General features: G+C 50.9%; 1 non-coding gene across 1 annotated transcript; it reads right to left on the reverse strand.

The window, feature by feature from the left end:
- Positions 1 to 4,806: 4,806 nt before the first annotated feature.
- trnar-ccu lies at positions 4,807 to 4,879 on the reverse strand. The gene has a single exon. It is a non-coding gene; the product is annotated as a tRNA-Arg (tRNA).
- Positions 4,880 to 15,032: the final 10,153 nt, after the last annotated feature.

The raw sequence follows: 15,032 nt of genomic DNA on the forward strand, positions 1-15,032 counted from the left end.
ACGCCACGTGTTTATGACTCGCCGTCAGCGGCCTACAGAAATGCTAGCCGAGTTTGTACGGGAACTGAACAATCTTTCCAATGACTGTAATTATCAAGCCGTTACCGTGGCTGAACATAGGGAGCTTGCTGTGCGGAACGTTTTCGTAGCGGGCCTTAGATCTATCTATGTGCGCCAAAGACTGCTAGAAAAGGGGGCCCAGGACTTAGATACTACTGTGGAGGCTGCTACCACAATGGAAGTCTCCTTCCGCAGCCTCACGTCGTTTCCCGCGGACCCCGCGACGTCATCGTGGACCCCCGACCAACAATCCCCCCAGGCTTGTGCCGCACGGCCCCCCAGCTACCGCACTGCCAAAGCCAGTTACTCTGCTGCCCCAGCGAGCTACTCAGCTGCCCCAGCCTGCCATTTCTGTGGCCAAAGCCAGCACCCGCGGCAGCACTGCCCAGCATGATCCGCGACCTGCAGCAGCTGTGGGAAGAAAGGCCACTATGCCAGAGTGTGCCTCGCAAAAAGGGCCCCAGTTTTTAACTCCCCAGTAGAGAGAACAAATCGCTCCCAGCACCAGCGGGCCTGCGGGGCCCGAAACGCTGCGGCCTACGCCCCGACTCCGCCCCCTCCCGCCACGTGCGATCCATGGGGTCGCCATCTTGGCAAACCCCCACCATGCGGCCGGCCACGTGCGACTCATGGGGGCTGCCATCTTCCTCGCCGCTCACCACGTGCGATCCACGGGCCCCACCTGCATCGGCATGCTCAGAAAGCTCATCTGAAGACTACGACTTCCCTGGGCACTCATCACGTGGGCCGCAACCCAGCGCAGCGATCCTGCATCAAGCTCGCCAGAACGTACCGGCATCTACTCGACCGGACACCCACTTGGAAGACTACGACCTTCCCGGGCACTCATCACGTGGCCCGTAACTCAACGCGGTCACCCTAGATCAATCCCGCCCCAATCACCTATGAAGTTCGATGGCGGAGGTCCAGATCAACGGGTACAGCACGCCATGCCTCTTTGACTCCGGGAGCACCGAGAGCTTTATACACCCAGAGCTGGTAAGACGCTGTTCGCTTCCTATTTTTCCTGTGATCCAAACTATCACCCTCGCTTCGGGCTCCGACTCAGTCCAAATCCAAGGACGCACCGTCGTTACGCTCACAAATCGAGGCGCTAGTTATTCTAAATTTAAACTTTATGTCCTGCCTGACCTCTGCGCGCCACTCTCATTAGGCCTGGATTTCCAGTGCAACCTCAAGAGCCTCACCCTCAGCTTCGGTGGGCCCCTGCCCCCACTCACTATCTGCAGCCTAGCCACACTGCGCATCGCCCCCCCCCCCCCCCTCCTCTCTTCGCTAATCTCACTCCAGATTGCAAACCAGTAGCTACTCGCAGCAGGCGATACAGCCTACAGGATAGGGTCTTCATCCGATCGGAGGTCCGACGGCTGCTCAGTGAGGGGATCATAGAGGCCAGTAATAGTCCCTGGAGAGCTCAGGTGGTGGTCATCAAGACCGGGGAAAACTTTGCATGGTCGTCGACTATAGCCAGACCATAAATCGCTTTATGCTCCTAGACGCGTATCCCCTCCCCAGAATTGCAGGCATGGTTAACCAGATCGCCCAATATCGGCTATTTTCCACGGTGGATCTGAAGTCTGCATACCACCAGCTCCCAATCCGCCCGAACGACCGTCACTACACGGCGTTCGAGGCCGATGGCCGCCTCTTCCATTTCCTCCGGGTTCCCTTCGGCCTCACTAACGGGGTTTTGGTGTTCCAACGAGCAATGGATCGAATGGTAGACCAGTACGGGTTGCGGGCCACGTTTCCATATCTGGACAATGTTACCATCTGCGGCTATGACCAGCAGGACCATGACGCCAACCTCCACCATTTTCTACAGACTGCACAGAAATTAAACCTCACTTATAACAAGGAGAAATGCGTTTTCCGCACAAACAGACTGGCCATCCTCGGCTACATCGTGGAGAACGGAGTCCTGGGACCAGACCCGGACCGCGTGCCCCCTCTTAGAACCCCCCCTCCCTCATTGCCCCAAGGCCCTCAAACGGTGCTTGGGGTTCTTTTCATACTACGCCCAGTGGGTCCCTCAATATGCGGACAAAGCCCGCCCACTCTTTAAGGCCACACAATTTCCACTGTCTGCTGAGGCGCGCCTGGCCTTCAGCTGCATCAAGGAGGACATTGCCAAAGCAGCCATGCGGGCGGTGGATGAATCCACTCCCTTTCAGGTTGAGAGCGACGCCTCAGAGGAAGCTCTAGCAGCCACTTTAAATCAGGCAGGGAGACCCGTTGCATTTTTCTCCCGTACCCTATCCGCTTCAGAACTCCGACACTCCTCTGTCGAGAAGGAAGCACAAGCCATCGTGGAGGCTGTTCGTCACTGGAGGCACTACCTCGCAGGTAGGAGGTTCACCCTCATCACCGACCAATGATCGGTTGCCTTTATGTTTGATAACTTGCAAAGGGGCAAAATAAAAAATGATAAAATCCTTTGGTGGAGGATCGAACTCTCCACCTATAGTTACGATATTAAATATCGACCGGGGAAGCTCAACGAGCCCTCGGATGCCCTATCCCACGGGACATGCGCCAGCGCGCAGATCAGCCGTCTGAAAGCCATCCACGTTGACCTCTGCCATCCAGGGGTCACCCGGCTCGCCCACTACATCAGAGCCCGAAACCTGCCTTTCTCCAACGAAGAGGTAAAAGCGGTCACCAGGGACTGCCCGATCTGTGCAGAGTGCAAACCGCACTTCTATAGACCAGGGCCCACCTGGTCAAGGCTTCTAGGCCCTTTGAACGCCTTGTGATCGATTTCAAAGGGCCACTCCCCTCCACTAACAAGAACATTTATTTCCTCAACATCATCAATGAGTACTCCTGATTCCCTTTTGCCATTCCGTGCCCCGACATGACCTCCCACACAGTCATTAGGGCCCTGCAGAGTGTCTTCACCCTGTTCGGTTTCCCCAGCTACGTGCACAGCGACCGGGGTTCGTCCTTTATGAGCGACGAGCTGCGTCAGTACCTGCTCGGCAAGGGCATCGCCTCAAGCAGGATTACCAGCTACAACCCCAGGGGGAACGGACAGGTGGAGAGGGAGAACGCGACGGTCTGTAAGACCGTCCTACTGACCCTCCAGTCTAGAAAACTCCAAGTCTCCCAATGGCAAGAAGTCCTCCCTCCACGCAATTAGATCCCTCCTCTGTACAGCGACAAATCAAACCCCTCACGAGCGGCTCTTTATTTTTTCTAGGGGCACTACTACAGGGGTCTCACTTCCGGCGTGGCTGAGGACACCAGGCCCGGTGCTCCTGAGGAAGCACGTCAGGGGGCACAAAACTGACCCCCTTGTCGAAAAGGTGCGCCTCCTCCATTCCAACCCCCAGTACGCATTCGTGGAGTTCCTGGACGGTCGCCAGGACACAGTATCCCTTCGGGACCTGGCACCCACTGGATCCAGCTCCCCCCCTACCCCCACTGAGGAACCCCTTACCCCATTCCCTATGCTGCCGCCCCCTCGCGCCCTCGATTCCGCAAGCACGCCCCACCTGTTCCACACGCCAGCCCCAGCCCGCCCCCAGTCTCCGGTCGAGCCAGAGGTGTATGAAGTTTGGGCGAGACCCGCCCCAGAGTCTGCCATCGTACCCCAGCTCTCAACACCCACCCAGCCACCGCAAGAGGCTGAAATCCGGTGCTCCGCAGATCAAAACGAACAATTCGTCCACCGGACAGACTAACTCTGTGAGCCACCACCCCCGCCGGACTCGATTTTTTTCACAGGGGGTGAATGTGATGAATGAGATTCACATGGCATTATAGTTACCAATGTCACTCTGTTCCAAGTAGATACATGTATCAATATTGTAAGTGCAGTTGCACTACCTGACCACCAGGGGGAGTAGCTCTGGGAGTACTCGAGAGTTTGTACTGGGCTCCTCCCTTGGCTCCGCCCAGAACTCCTCCCCCTGGAGCTGCTCTATTAAGATCCGTGCCACAGAGTCAGCCAGCCAGTTCAACGGCTAACAGGCTGGCTCTGTTGTAAGTATATTAAAACCGCTATTCTGATCCGACAAGCACGGGTCTGTAGAATTGTTGATTCCAACAGTGTGTGTATTTCATCTCAGAATATGATGACAAGAATCATACGTGTGTTGTAATTGTCTGTGGACATCTCACATTAGCAACGGTGCTTGAGGTGTTGGGTGAACTGAAGACAGGAATTAAAGGGACAGTATTTGTCTGGAAAGTGCAGGTGACATTACTGCCTGAATGTGAGGATCATCATAGAATTTACAGTGCAGAAGGAGGCCATTCGGCCCATCGAGTCTGCACCGGCTCCTGGAAAAAGCACCCTACCCAAGGTTAACACCTCCACCCTATCCCCATAACCCAGAAACCCCACCCAACACTGAGGGCAATTTTGGATACTAAGGGCAATTTATCATGTCCAATCCACCTAACCTGCTCATCTTTGGACTGTGGGAGGAAACCGGAGCACCCGGAGGAAACCCACGCACACACGGGGAGGATGTGCAGACTCCGCACAGACAGTGACCCAACCAGGAATCGAACCTGGGACCCTGGAGCTGTGAAGCGATTGTGCTAGCCACAATGCTACCGTGCTGTCACACAGTTTCGTACAAACATTGTATTGGACTGTGCCAATGAAAAAGATGTGAGAGAAAATGTTACTGCAGAGGAACAGTCCAAATTGTTTGATTATTTGGAAGGAAACCTCACTGCCTGTGTTGCACACAGTGGCTTTAAAATCTGCACCACCCCAGGTGGGATTTGAACCCACAATCCCTGGCTTAGGAGGCCAGTGCCTTATCCATTAGGCCACTAGGGCTGTACCAATGCTCCAGCTTATGACATAGCCCTTTGTCTCTTGTCCATTTTGTGGACCAGCTCTTTCTTTTCATTCACAGCTATATTCTATCAATTACAAAGCTCGCAACAATGATGTAACCGGATGTGATTGTCTCTTGCACATTGCATATTGGAGGTCCAGATGAACCTCCTTAATCATTCATTGTAGGCGGGCTGCAGAAAGTAAGGGACTTGATTAGATGACAGTTTGGTTCTGATTGGTCAAGGCTTTGCCATGGAGAATGCGCCAGGGAATCAGAGTCACCATTGGCTGGTGTAATGTTAAGTGTTTTGCAATGATGCGATTGGAGCGTTTCGCAGGCTTTTGTCTCCTGTTTGTGCAGCATCTTGAAATAAACACCTTACTCTATCTTATACAAACCTGACGTGTGCCCCCTCTGATTCTTTTGCTTCCCGGCCACAACAAAGAAAATCACAATAGAGAAACTGGCGACGGGATCTGGTTTGTGAACAGAAAATGGGAGAAAAACAACTTTGACGACGATTTTGTGAGTAAGACGCTGGAATTATCAACTGAGATCCAGGCCCATAAACCAGCGGGAGTTAGTTTGGGAGAAATATCATCGACGTCCAAGGTCAAATCATCTTATGGCAAGTAAACATATCTCTCAGGTAAATATTTTGATCCTGTAGAGTTTGTAGCGGGTCTTCAGCGAATCATCCAGTCGATCGCGACAGCCGCTAGTGCAAGTAAAAGGGGTCTGAAAAGGGAAAAATGCTATCGGACAACTGCGAGTTACTGGGGGCTCACTTCAAATGGAGGATCGACGTTTTCAGTGCACTTACCATTGCAGCGGGTAGAGATCAGGGAGCTACAATCCAAAAATGGCGGGAAGATGAGGAGGAGGTGGAGGAGACATGGAAATCTTATGAAGAAAGGTTCCAGTCGATCAGATACCAGCAGACCTGTACTCTGCAACCTTTCTCAACTCAGTTGGGAGGAAAACATTCATGTTACTCCAGAATTTAGTACACCCAGCTAAATATGGAGATAAGTCGTATAATAAGTTAATAAGCAAATAATTGTCTTGCAAAATGATTTCTCTCCCCATATACTATTATCAGTGTGGTGATCACAAGTTAACTAGATGCAATACAACTGAGCAAACACTAGAGGGGGCACGGGAGAGCCATATAAATAGACGGGGACAGGAAGTGAGGACACACTTCACAGAGGGCAGAACTTGGAGCAGGACAGATACACCCACACCAGCTAGGAACACTGAAGGTAACCTTAGGAAACAGCTCTGAAGAGAGAACGAACTCACAATAAAGCATCTTCTCCACATTTGAGACTACGAGCTTTATTAAGACACGAGTAACAACACATGGTACCCAGGAGTGGCTTCAGACGCTTACTACAGGACAACTCAGTGGCAGATACAGAAAGCTCAAAATGGCATGGAAATCTCCTACTGGACATTTGACTTGGGAAGACATCGCTAATTCGAGGATGTGGCTTGGATACCCAGAACAGCTAGACCTGACTGGCAATGTAAGAAATGTCTGGAAAAGGTTTAAACAAATGTTTGATTTTCATCTCGTAGCTAATGAAATACAAGAAGCCTCAGACAACATTAAGATAGCAATTCTCACCGCAGGGCCTGTAAATAGGAAAGTGTATAATGGATTTAAATACTCAAAAGATGAAGACAGAAACAGCTTACAAACGTTACTAAACAAATTTGAAGAGTACTGTGAGAAATTTGAACAGCAAGGCATGCTCAGAGTCCAAACTGCACAGAGACTGAGTGATGCAAAACTTAAAAAATCACGAAAAGAACAAGAAATCGCGAATGAAAAGTACAGATCAAAAAGAAGAAATAACAAGAATTTCTCACAAAGCCAAAACGCTGAAACCCAGTCCAGATCGGGAAGAGAAGATTACTTACGACTTTTGGAGGTCCAGTCCTGGTGGGAAAGAAAAATCGCTGAAATCCGCGAAAAACGCCAAAAAATGGCATTGGAGCACATTTTGCAGTCTCCGGTAAGCAAAGAACTACAAATGGCGTCTGCGCATGCGCCGGAACCGGAAGCCGCGCATGCGCAGTTTAAAAAAGATCGCGGTGCCGATCGTCATGCGCATGCGCAAGCTGCGCATGCGCAATGGACACAGAACCGCACAGGGGAGGAAAGCCGATTTGCGCATGCGCAATTCATTCCTACGCGTGACGTCATGACGTCTGAGCATCCCGACTACGCCCACTTAAAAGGGAAATGCCCGAAAATTGAAAATAAGACACTTAAAGTGGTAAACACAAATTTTCTTGCCTCAGAACACAAAAAAACGCCTGAACTTACACCAACAGTAAAAAACAACTTGCACAACACCCTGAAAAAAGCAGTCTGCACCACCCAAAGTGAAGAGAACAAAAAGAATTCCGAAACAACAAAAGAAGATTTGTTTTTCGAAGATTACCTCTCAGACATGGCTGAGACAGTTGGATATGCTTATCACAGCATCAGCGACACAGTCGCAAAGTTCAACACGAATCAACTCGTGGTAGAAGAAGCCAACGAAGATGAAATGGGTATCAAAGAATACTACTCAGACATGGAGGAGTTATTTGGACATGCTGATCACAGCATCAGCGACACCGTTGCAAAGCTCAACACAACTCTACTCATGGTAGATGAATCCAACACCATGATGCCATGGCAGCTCGTCGATACATTGGATGACAGCAATACCCTAGACGAAGACGACGCCACACAGAGAGCACAGGAAGACTCCACAGAGCGAGCGATGACAGGCTCCACAGTGCGAGTAATGAAAGACTCCAAAAGGGATGCAAGCAAACACTCCCTGGCGAACACCATGCATGAACAAGACCATGCAGGTAAACCCGCAGTATCTGAGCAACCACAAGCAGACTATGAAAGTCTAACAAGCTCACATGAACAAGAAGAAGACAATGCACCTCTACCCACTGCATGCGAAGACAGTGACAAGGTGATCACACTCGACGTACAGGATCACAGCGAGACTGACAGTTCTCAGCTTGTCTGTACCGACGCACAGAGCGAGAACAGTAACAAGGTGATCGCACTCGACGTACAGGATCACAGCGAGACTGACAGTTCTCAGCTTGTCTGTACAGAAGCACAGAGTCGGGCCACCCAACAGTCCAGAGCGACGATGCCAAAAGAAAACATGCAGATTTTGACTCCAGAAGAGGAGCACCTGGAGTCCAGAGAGACAACGCCGAAAGAAACCATGCAGATTCTGACTCCAGAAGATGAGCACCTGGAGTCCAGTGAGACAACATCAACGGAAACATGAAGATTTCAACTCCAGAAGCGGAGCACCAAGAGTCCGGAGACACCACGTCAACTGAAATCATGCAGATTTGGACTCCAGAAGAGGAGCGCCAGGAGTCCACAGACATCACGTCAATTGTAATCATGGAGGTTTTGACTCCAAAAGAGGAGCGCCAAGAATCCAGAGACACCGCGTCAAATGAAATCGAGATGAATTTGACTCCGGAAGAGGAGCACCAAGAAAGCAAAGATGAGGAATCCAATTCTCCACAAATGATTGAGGTCACCTGCACCGATGCAACATCAGATCATTCGCACCACTCTCGAGACAAAATGCTCAATGACTCAAATTATCCACTCGGGACACGAATAGAGTATAACAAGAAAAACAAAAGTCAAAAGAAGCACAGCAGAAACGGGACAAACAACAGCAAGAACAAAAGCAACATGAAGCGCGACAAGACCAACAACAATAGCAAGAAGCACAGCAGAAACGAGAACGACAACAGAAAGAACAAAAGCAACCTGAAGCGCGACAAAACAAACAACAAAGTCAGGCACAAAGATAGCGACAACGACAGAGACAGAGACAACAAGAACGGCAACGAAAACAACAAAGTCAGGAACAAAGATAGCGACAACACCAAAGACAGAAACGACAAAAACAGCAACACGAACGGCAACGAAAACAACAAAGTCAGGAACAACGACAGTGCCAACACCAAAGACAGAAACGACAAAAACAGCAACAAGTACGGCAACGAAAACAACAAAAACAGGAACAACAGAAACACAGCAATGAAACAACGACTTGTACACAATGGTACTACTCGGCACATGAAGGACAATGCCACAGCACACTGCAAAACGATGACAAGACTACAAACATGTCATGGGATGACAACGAATCGCACAAACTCACGTCTGCTCCAGAACGAGCAAGCACACCAGCATCCAAGGCGGATGAGACAATAAATCAACACCACAAGCACAGAAAAAAAGTCCATGCCAGTCAACATCAGTGAGGTGACCATGCAAACACCTCAGGATGATGCATTGGGTACTTAAAAAATAACAAGGAACACCAACAACATTCACAGCGGACTTGCAATATCAATATCACCACGTAATCAACAACAAAAAGAAAAAAAAGCTCTGAACAAAGTCATCAAGTTTGGACTCATAAATGTTTTTATTAAGATTGGACATATAACTACATTGGCTTTGTACAATATGCAATAGCACCATCACCTGTATAGATACGCATATCATAAGTAACTGTTTTCTACAATTTTCTTTAACGATGTACAGCAAATATGTAAAGAGAAAAAGGGGGATGTGGTGATCGTAGATTGACTAGATACAAAACAACTGAGCAAACACCAGAGGGGAGCTATAAATACACCGGGACAGGATGTACAATTTTCTTTAACGATGTACAGAAAATATGTAAAGAGAAAAAGGGGGATGTGGTGATCACAAGTTAACTAGATGCAATACAACTGAGCAAACACTAGAGGGGGCACGGGAGAGCCATATAAATAGACGGGGACAGGAAGTGAGGACACACTTCACAGAGGGCAGAACTTGGAGCAGGACAGATACACCCACACCAGCTAGGAACACTGAAGGTAACCTTAGGAAACAGCTCTGAAGAGAGAACAAACTCACAATAAAGCATCTTCTCCACATTTGAGACTACGAGCTTTATTAAGACACGAGTAACAACACAATCAGCTGAGATGCACAGGAGGCAGGGGAAAGCATTTCACACTTTTTTGTGAATTTAGATCATATGCATCACGGTTGTGGCCTCAGGAATGAAGCTAGCTAAAGAAATTGTTGACTGAAGGTGCATTAACCTTAAAATAACCTACAGAAATCACAACGTCTGTGGAACTTGCTGAGAGAGAAGCTTCTCCGATCGGAGTTCGAACTAAAGTCCATAAGATGGAGTCTGTGAAAAAATTGGAGGGGGATCCGAAGGGGAGGTAGAGAGCACAGAGTCTCACTCTATGCGGATGATCTGCTCCTCTATATCTCGGACCCACAAAGCAGCATGGACGGAATCATCGCGCTCCTGAAAGAGTTTGGAGCCTTCTCGGGCTACAAACTCAACATGAGCAAAAGTGAGATCTTCCCATTACACCCGCAAGGGGGGGGGGGGGGGGGGGGGGGCAGCACTAAAGGGGCTGCCGTTCAAACAAGCCCGACATAAATTCCGCTACCTGGGGATCCAAATAGCCCATGACTGGAAAGGGATCCACAAATGGAACCTCACCAGCCTGACGGAGGAAGTTAAAAAGGACCTGCAAAGATGGAACACACTCCCGCTCTCCCTCGCGGGGAGAGTTCAGACGATCAAAATGAACGTACTGCCCAGGTTCCTCTTCCTGTTTAGATCCATTCCGATCTACATCCCCAAGGCCTTTTTCAAAGCGCTGGACAAACTCATCATGGCGTTCGTATGGGGGGGTAAAAATGCTAGGATCCCAAAGAAGGTCTTACAAAAAACAAAAACCAGGGGAGGGTTAGCCCTCCCGAATCTACAATTCTACCACTGGGCAGCAACAGCCGAGCGAGTAAGGGATGGATCCAGGAGCCAGAAGCTGAGTGGGTGCGTGCGGAGGAGGCCTCCTGCATGGGAACCTCCCTCCGGGCCCTCGCCACGGCAGCACTCCCATCCCCACCCAAAAAACACTCCAGCAGCCCAGTGGTGACAGCCACCCTCCAACCCTGGAACCAACTGCGGCAGCAACTTGGCCTGACCAAAATGTCGAACAGGGCTCCCATCTGCAACAACCATAGGTTCAAACCAGCACTGACCGACGCCACCTTCAAAAGGTGGAGGCAGGACGGGGGGACACTGACAGTCAGGGACCTATACACGGACGACAGGATCGCAACACTGGACGAACTGACAGAGAAATTTCAGCTAGCTGGGGGGAACGAGCTACGGTACCTGCAGCTCAAAAACTTCCTACGAAAGGAGACAAGGACGTACCCACAACCGCCACGACAGACACTACTGGAAGACCTACTGGACGCAAGTATCCTAGAGAAAGGGAACTGTAGTGACATGTATGACCGACTGGTAGATAGGGACGACACCGTACTGGACGCAACAAGGAGGAAATGGGAGGACGACCTGGGGATGGAGATCGGGTGGGGACTCTGGAGCGAAGCACTGCATAGGGTCAACTCCACCTCCACGTGCGCAAGGCTCAGCCTGACGCAACTAAAAGTGGTACATAGAGCCCACTTAACAAGAACCCGTATGAGTAGGTTCTTCCCGGAGGTGGAAGACAGATGTGAACGGTGCCAAAGAGGCCCGGCCAACCACGCCCACATGTTCTGGTCCTGCCCCAGACTCGTGGAGTACTGGACAGCCTTCTTCGAGGTAATGTCCAAAGTGGTGGGAGTGAGGGTGGAGCCATGCCCGATAGTGGCGGTCTTCGGGGTTTCAGAACAGCCAGATCTATTCCTGGGGAGGAGGGCGGATGCCCTTGCCTTTGCCTCCCTGATCGCCCGCCGTAGAATCCTGTTTGGCTGGCGGTCAGCAGCACCGCCCAGAGCTGCGGACTGGCTGTCCGACCTCTCGGAATCTCTCCAAATGGAGAAAATCAAATTTGCCATCCGAGGGTCGGACGACGGCTTCCACAGAACGTGGGAGCCATTCATGCAACTGTTCCGGGACCTATTTGTGGCCAATGTACAAGAGGAAGAATAGTCGGGGGAAGGTAGCGGGGGGGGGGGGGGGGGGGCTACAGGTTCGTTACGGGGGTTCGATGGCTAGCTAAGGCCCAAAACCAAGCTAAATAAACATGTTGAGGGGGGGGGGGGGGGGGGGGGCGCAGTTACTACTACAAAGATGCTTACCTGTAAATATGTATGTTAATTTTTGCGTGTTTGTTTTTGTTTTTTTTTTTTTTTTCTCTCTCCTAACAATTTGTAATTTGTTCAATATAAAATACGAAAACTGAATAAAAACATTTATAAAAAAAAAGATGGAGTCTGTGAGAAGCAGGTCCACCAAGAACCTACCAGGTCATCACTGCAACCAAATTGTTGGAGCAAGGAGAATAAATGCAACAATTGTGGTAAAGTTGGCCACATTGCCAAGGCATGTTGGTTATGCCAACCTTCACCAGGACAAAATAAGCTTTCCAAGAAAAATACTTTACCAATGAAGTGATCCAACTGAAGACTCACCGAGTACCAAAGTGTCAGGTCAGCTTAAGGAATGTAAGCTCAGCGTTCTAGCAGTACAAGAAGACCAATGGTGATTTGGGGTCTATCCAAAATTAAGTCGAGCACTATTAAGATGGAAGTGGATATGGGCACTGCAGTATCATTTATACCTGAATTGATATACTATCAGAAATGGAAGAATCTGCCAGTACACCATCTGATAGTTGTCTTGGGGACGTATACTAAGGAGGTTGTGCTGCTGAATGGCTTCACCAAGGTGACTGTTGAAGATAACGAGCAGAAAGTGAAGTTCAGGGAGTGGAGTACATGGAGTGGACCATCTCCTCCTGGGACTGCGCCACATCACTCATTGACTGTTCCACCACTTTCTGGGTCTGTGTAACATCAGCCAATGACTGTGCCACCTCCCTCTGGGATTGGGCCACCTCCCTCTGTGTTTGCTCCACTTCATCAGGTGCCTGGGCAATGCTACCAACATTCTCAGCCATGGCCTCCTGTAACTGGGCCATGCTCAGGAGTGCCGCTACGATGTCCAGGTAGCTCTGGGACATAGTTGCCTGTGAGACGGCAACCCTAACCTGGACCTTGGCCAGCGCCTGCTCTGAATGCCCCAGGCTTTGGACATGCTGATCCACGACCGTCGGCCCCAATGCCTCCACCACGGATGCCACCTGTGCGTTGTTGGCCTGGGTGGCAAGCGTGTTCGGCACCACCTCCTGCTCCTGCACGTGGTTGGACTCCTCCAAATGCATCCTGCAGGTGCTGGATGCTTGCTGACAACCCCTCATGTAATCCGTGACTCTGCGACTGCATCTCCACTTTGGATTGGACTGTCGGTTCCAGAAGTCCGAGACCCATCTGGACAGCAGCTAGTCCCTGGGATCAGCCTGCCCTCCGACCGTCCGCCCCCTCAGATGTTCTTAATGGATCAGCTGTATAGTTAGCACCAGATAGTGTCCCACTAATGTGCCCAAATGAGGTGAGTGTCTCTGGGATGGTGGAGGGTGTAGGAGATAGCTGTGATGGAAAATCACTGACATCCTCCAACCCAAGCTCCTGAATCTCAGGCAAAGGGCTGGTGTCCGAGTTGCTCTCAGCATCACTGCCTGGCCCATGGGGGCGTGGGGGGGGGGGGGGGTTCAGGTGGTGTAGGGTGAGGGTGGTGTAGGATGAGGATGGTGTAGGGTGAGGGTGGTGTAGGCTGAGGGCGGTGTAGGGTGAGGCTGGTGTTGAGTGAGGAGGTTTGGGGTGGGCGGGTGTTGTAGGGTGAGGCTAGTGTAGGGTGAGGGTGGTGTAGGGTGAGGGTGGTGTTAGGGGATGGGGGTTGACACACGTGCCACGGAGCAGGGTCTCACTTCCTCACTACACCTCGCAGGTGCTGGATGCTTGCTGACAACCCCTCATGTAATCCGTGACTCTGCGACTGCATCTCCACTTTGGATTGGACTGTCGGTTCCAGAAGCCCGAGACCCATCTGGACAGCAGCTCGTCCCTGGGATCAGCCTGCCCTCCGACCGTCCGCCCCCTCAGATGTTCTTAATGGATCAGCTGTATAGTTAGCACCAGATAGTGTCCCAGAAGCCTCTTCACTAATGTGCCCAAATGAGCCCCTTTCCTCTGGGCTGCCCATCACATCCAGGGCCCTCTGCTCTGCCATGGTGACGTGCCGCAGGTCCAGCAGTCCCCCTCCTATTTTCTCCAACACCTGGCGGTTGTGAGCAGTCTTCTCCTGGGGAGTGGAGTGGGGGGGGGGGGACACAGAAGACGACAGTGTTAGACAGTCCGACTCATTCAGCCCAGGGGATGGGTAGCTGGTGGCCTCAGTGGCCAGGACACCTGGCCATAGCGGCCGCTTTGGGTACCAGCACGTGGTGCAGGGTGGGAGTTCAGCTGTCATCCAGGTTGGGGGGGGTAGAGTTATGGGTGTGTGGGATGGGGGTTAGCTGGGGGACAGTGCTGCCTACTCACTCTGGCCACCCTGAGATGGTCGTGCAGTTTCATCCGACTCTGCTGGCCTGTCTGGACTACGTTGCACACGGGGCTGACTGCCTCTGCCACAAGCGCCCAGGCACGGCAAATGGCTGCGGCTGGCAGCCCTTTTCCTGGACTAGGGTACAGGATCACCCTCCTCTCTATGGCATCCAGGAGGGTCTCCAGCTCGTCATTGGTGAAACAGGGTGCCGCTCTTCTTGCTGCCATCTTATTGGCCAGGATAGTGTGTGTGGAGAGTGAAGTGTGTATATGCGGCTGCAGTTTGTCAGCCTCCTGAGTGTCAATCACGAAACCGGTGAATCTGGCACCATTTCTCATTAGAATCGATTGTGTTCCACGTCACGCCAGTGCTAGCCCCTTAACAGCAGCAGAATCGGTCCAGGTGTGGTGCCACTTTTTCTGTCGTGAACGTCCACGGATTCTGCATTGGCATCAACACTTAGACTCAGAATGAAATGAAAATTGAAAATGAAAATTGCTTATTGTCACAAGTAGGCTTCAAATGAAGTTACTGTGAAAAGCCCCTAGTCGCCCATTCCGGCACCTGTTCGGGGAGGCTAGTACGGGAAATGGAGAGCCTCGATGACAGACCCTTTGTCATGTGTTTTAAGATTAACTCATTAATGTAGAAAAAGGAAAGGAACTTG

This window comes from Scyliorhinus canicula, chromosome 7 (assembly GCF_902713615.1).
Source record: "Scyliorhinus canicula chromosome 7, sScyCan1.1, whole genome shotgun sequence".
NCBI classification, from domain to species: domain Eukaryota; kingdom Metazoa; phylum Chordata; class Chondrichthyes; order Carcharhiniformes; family Scyliorhinidae; genus Scyliorhinus; species Scyliorhinus canicula.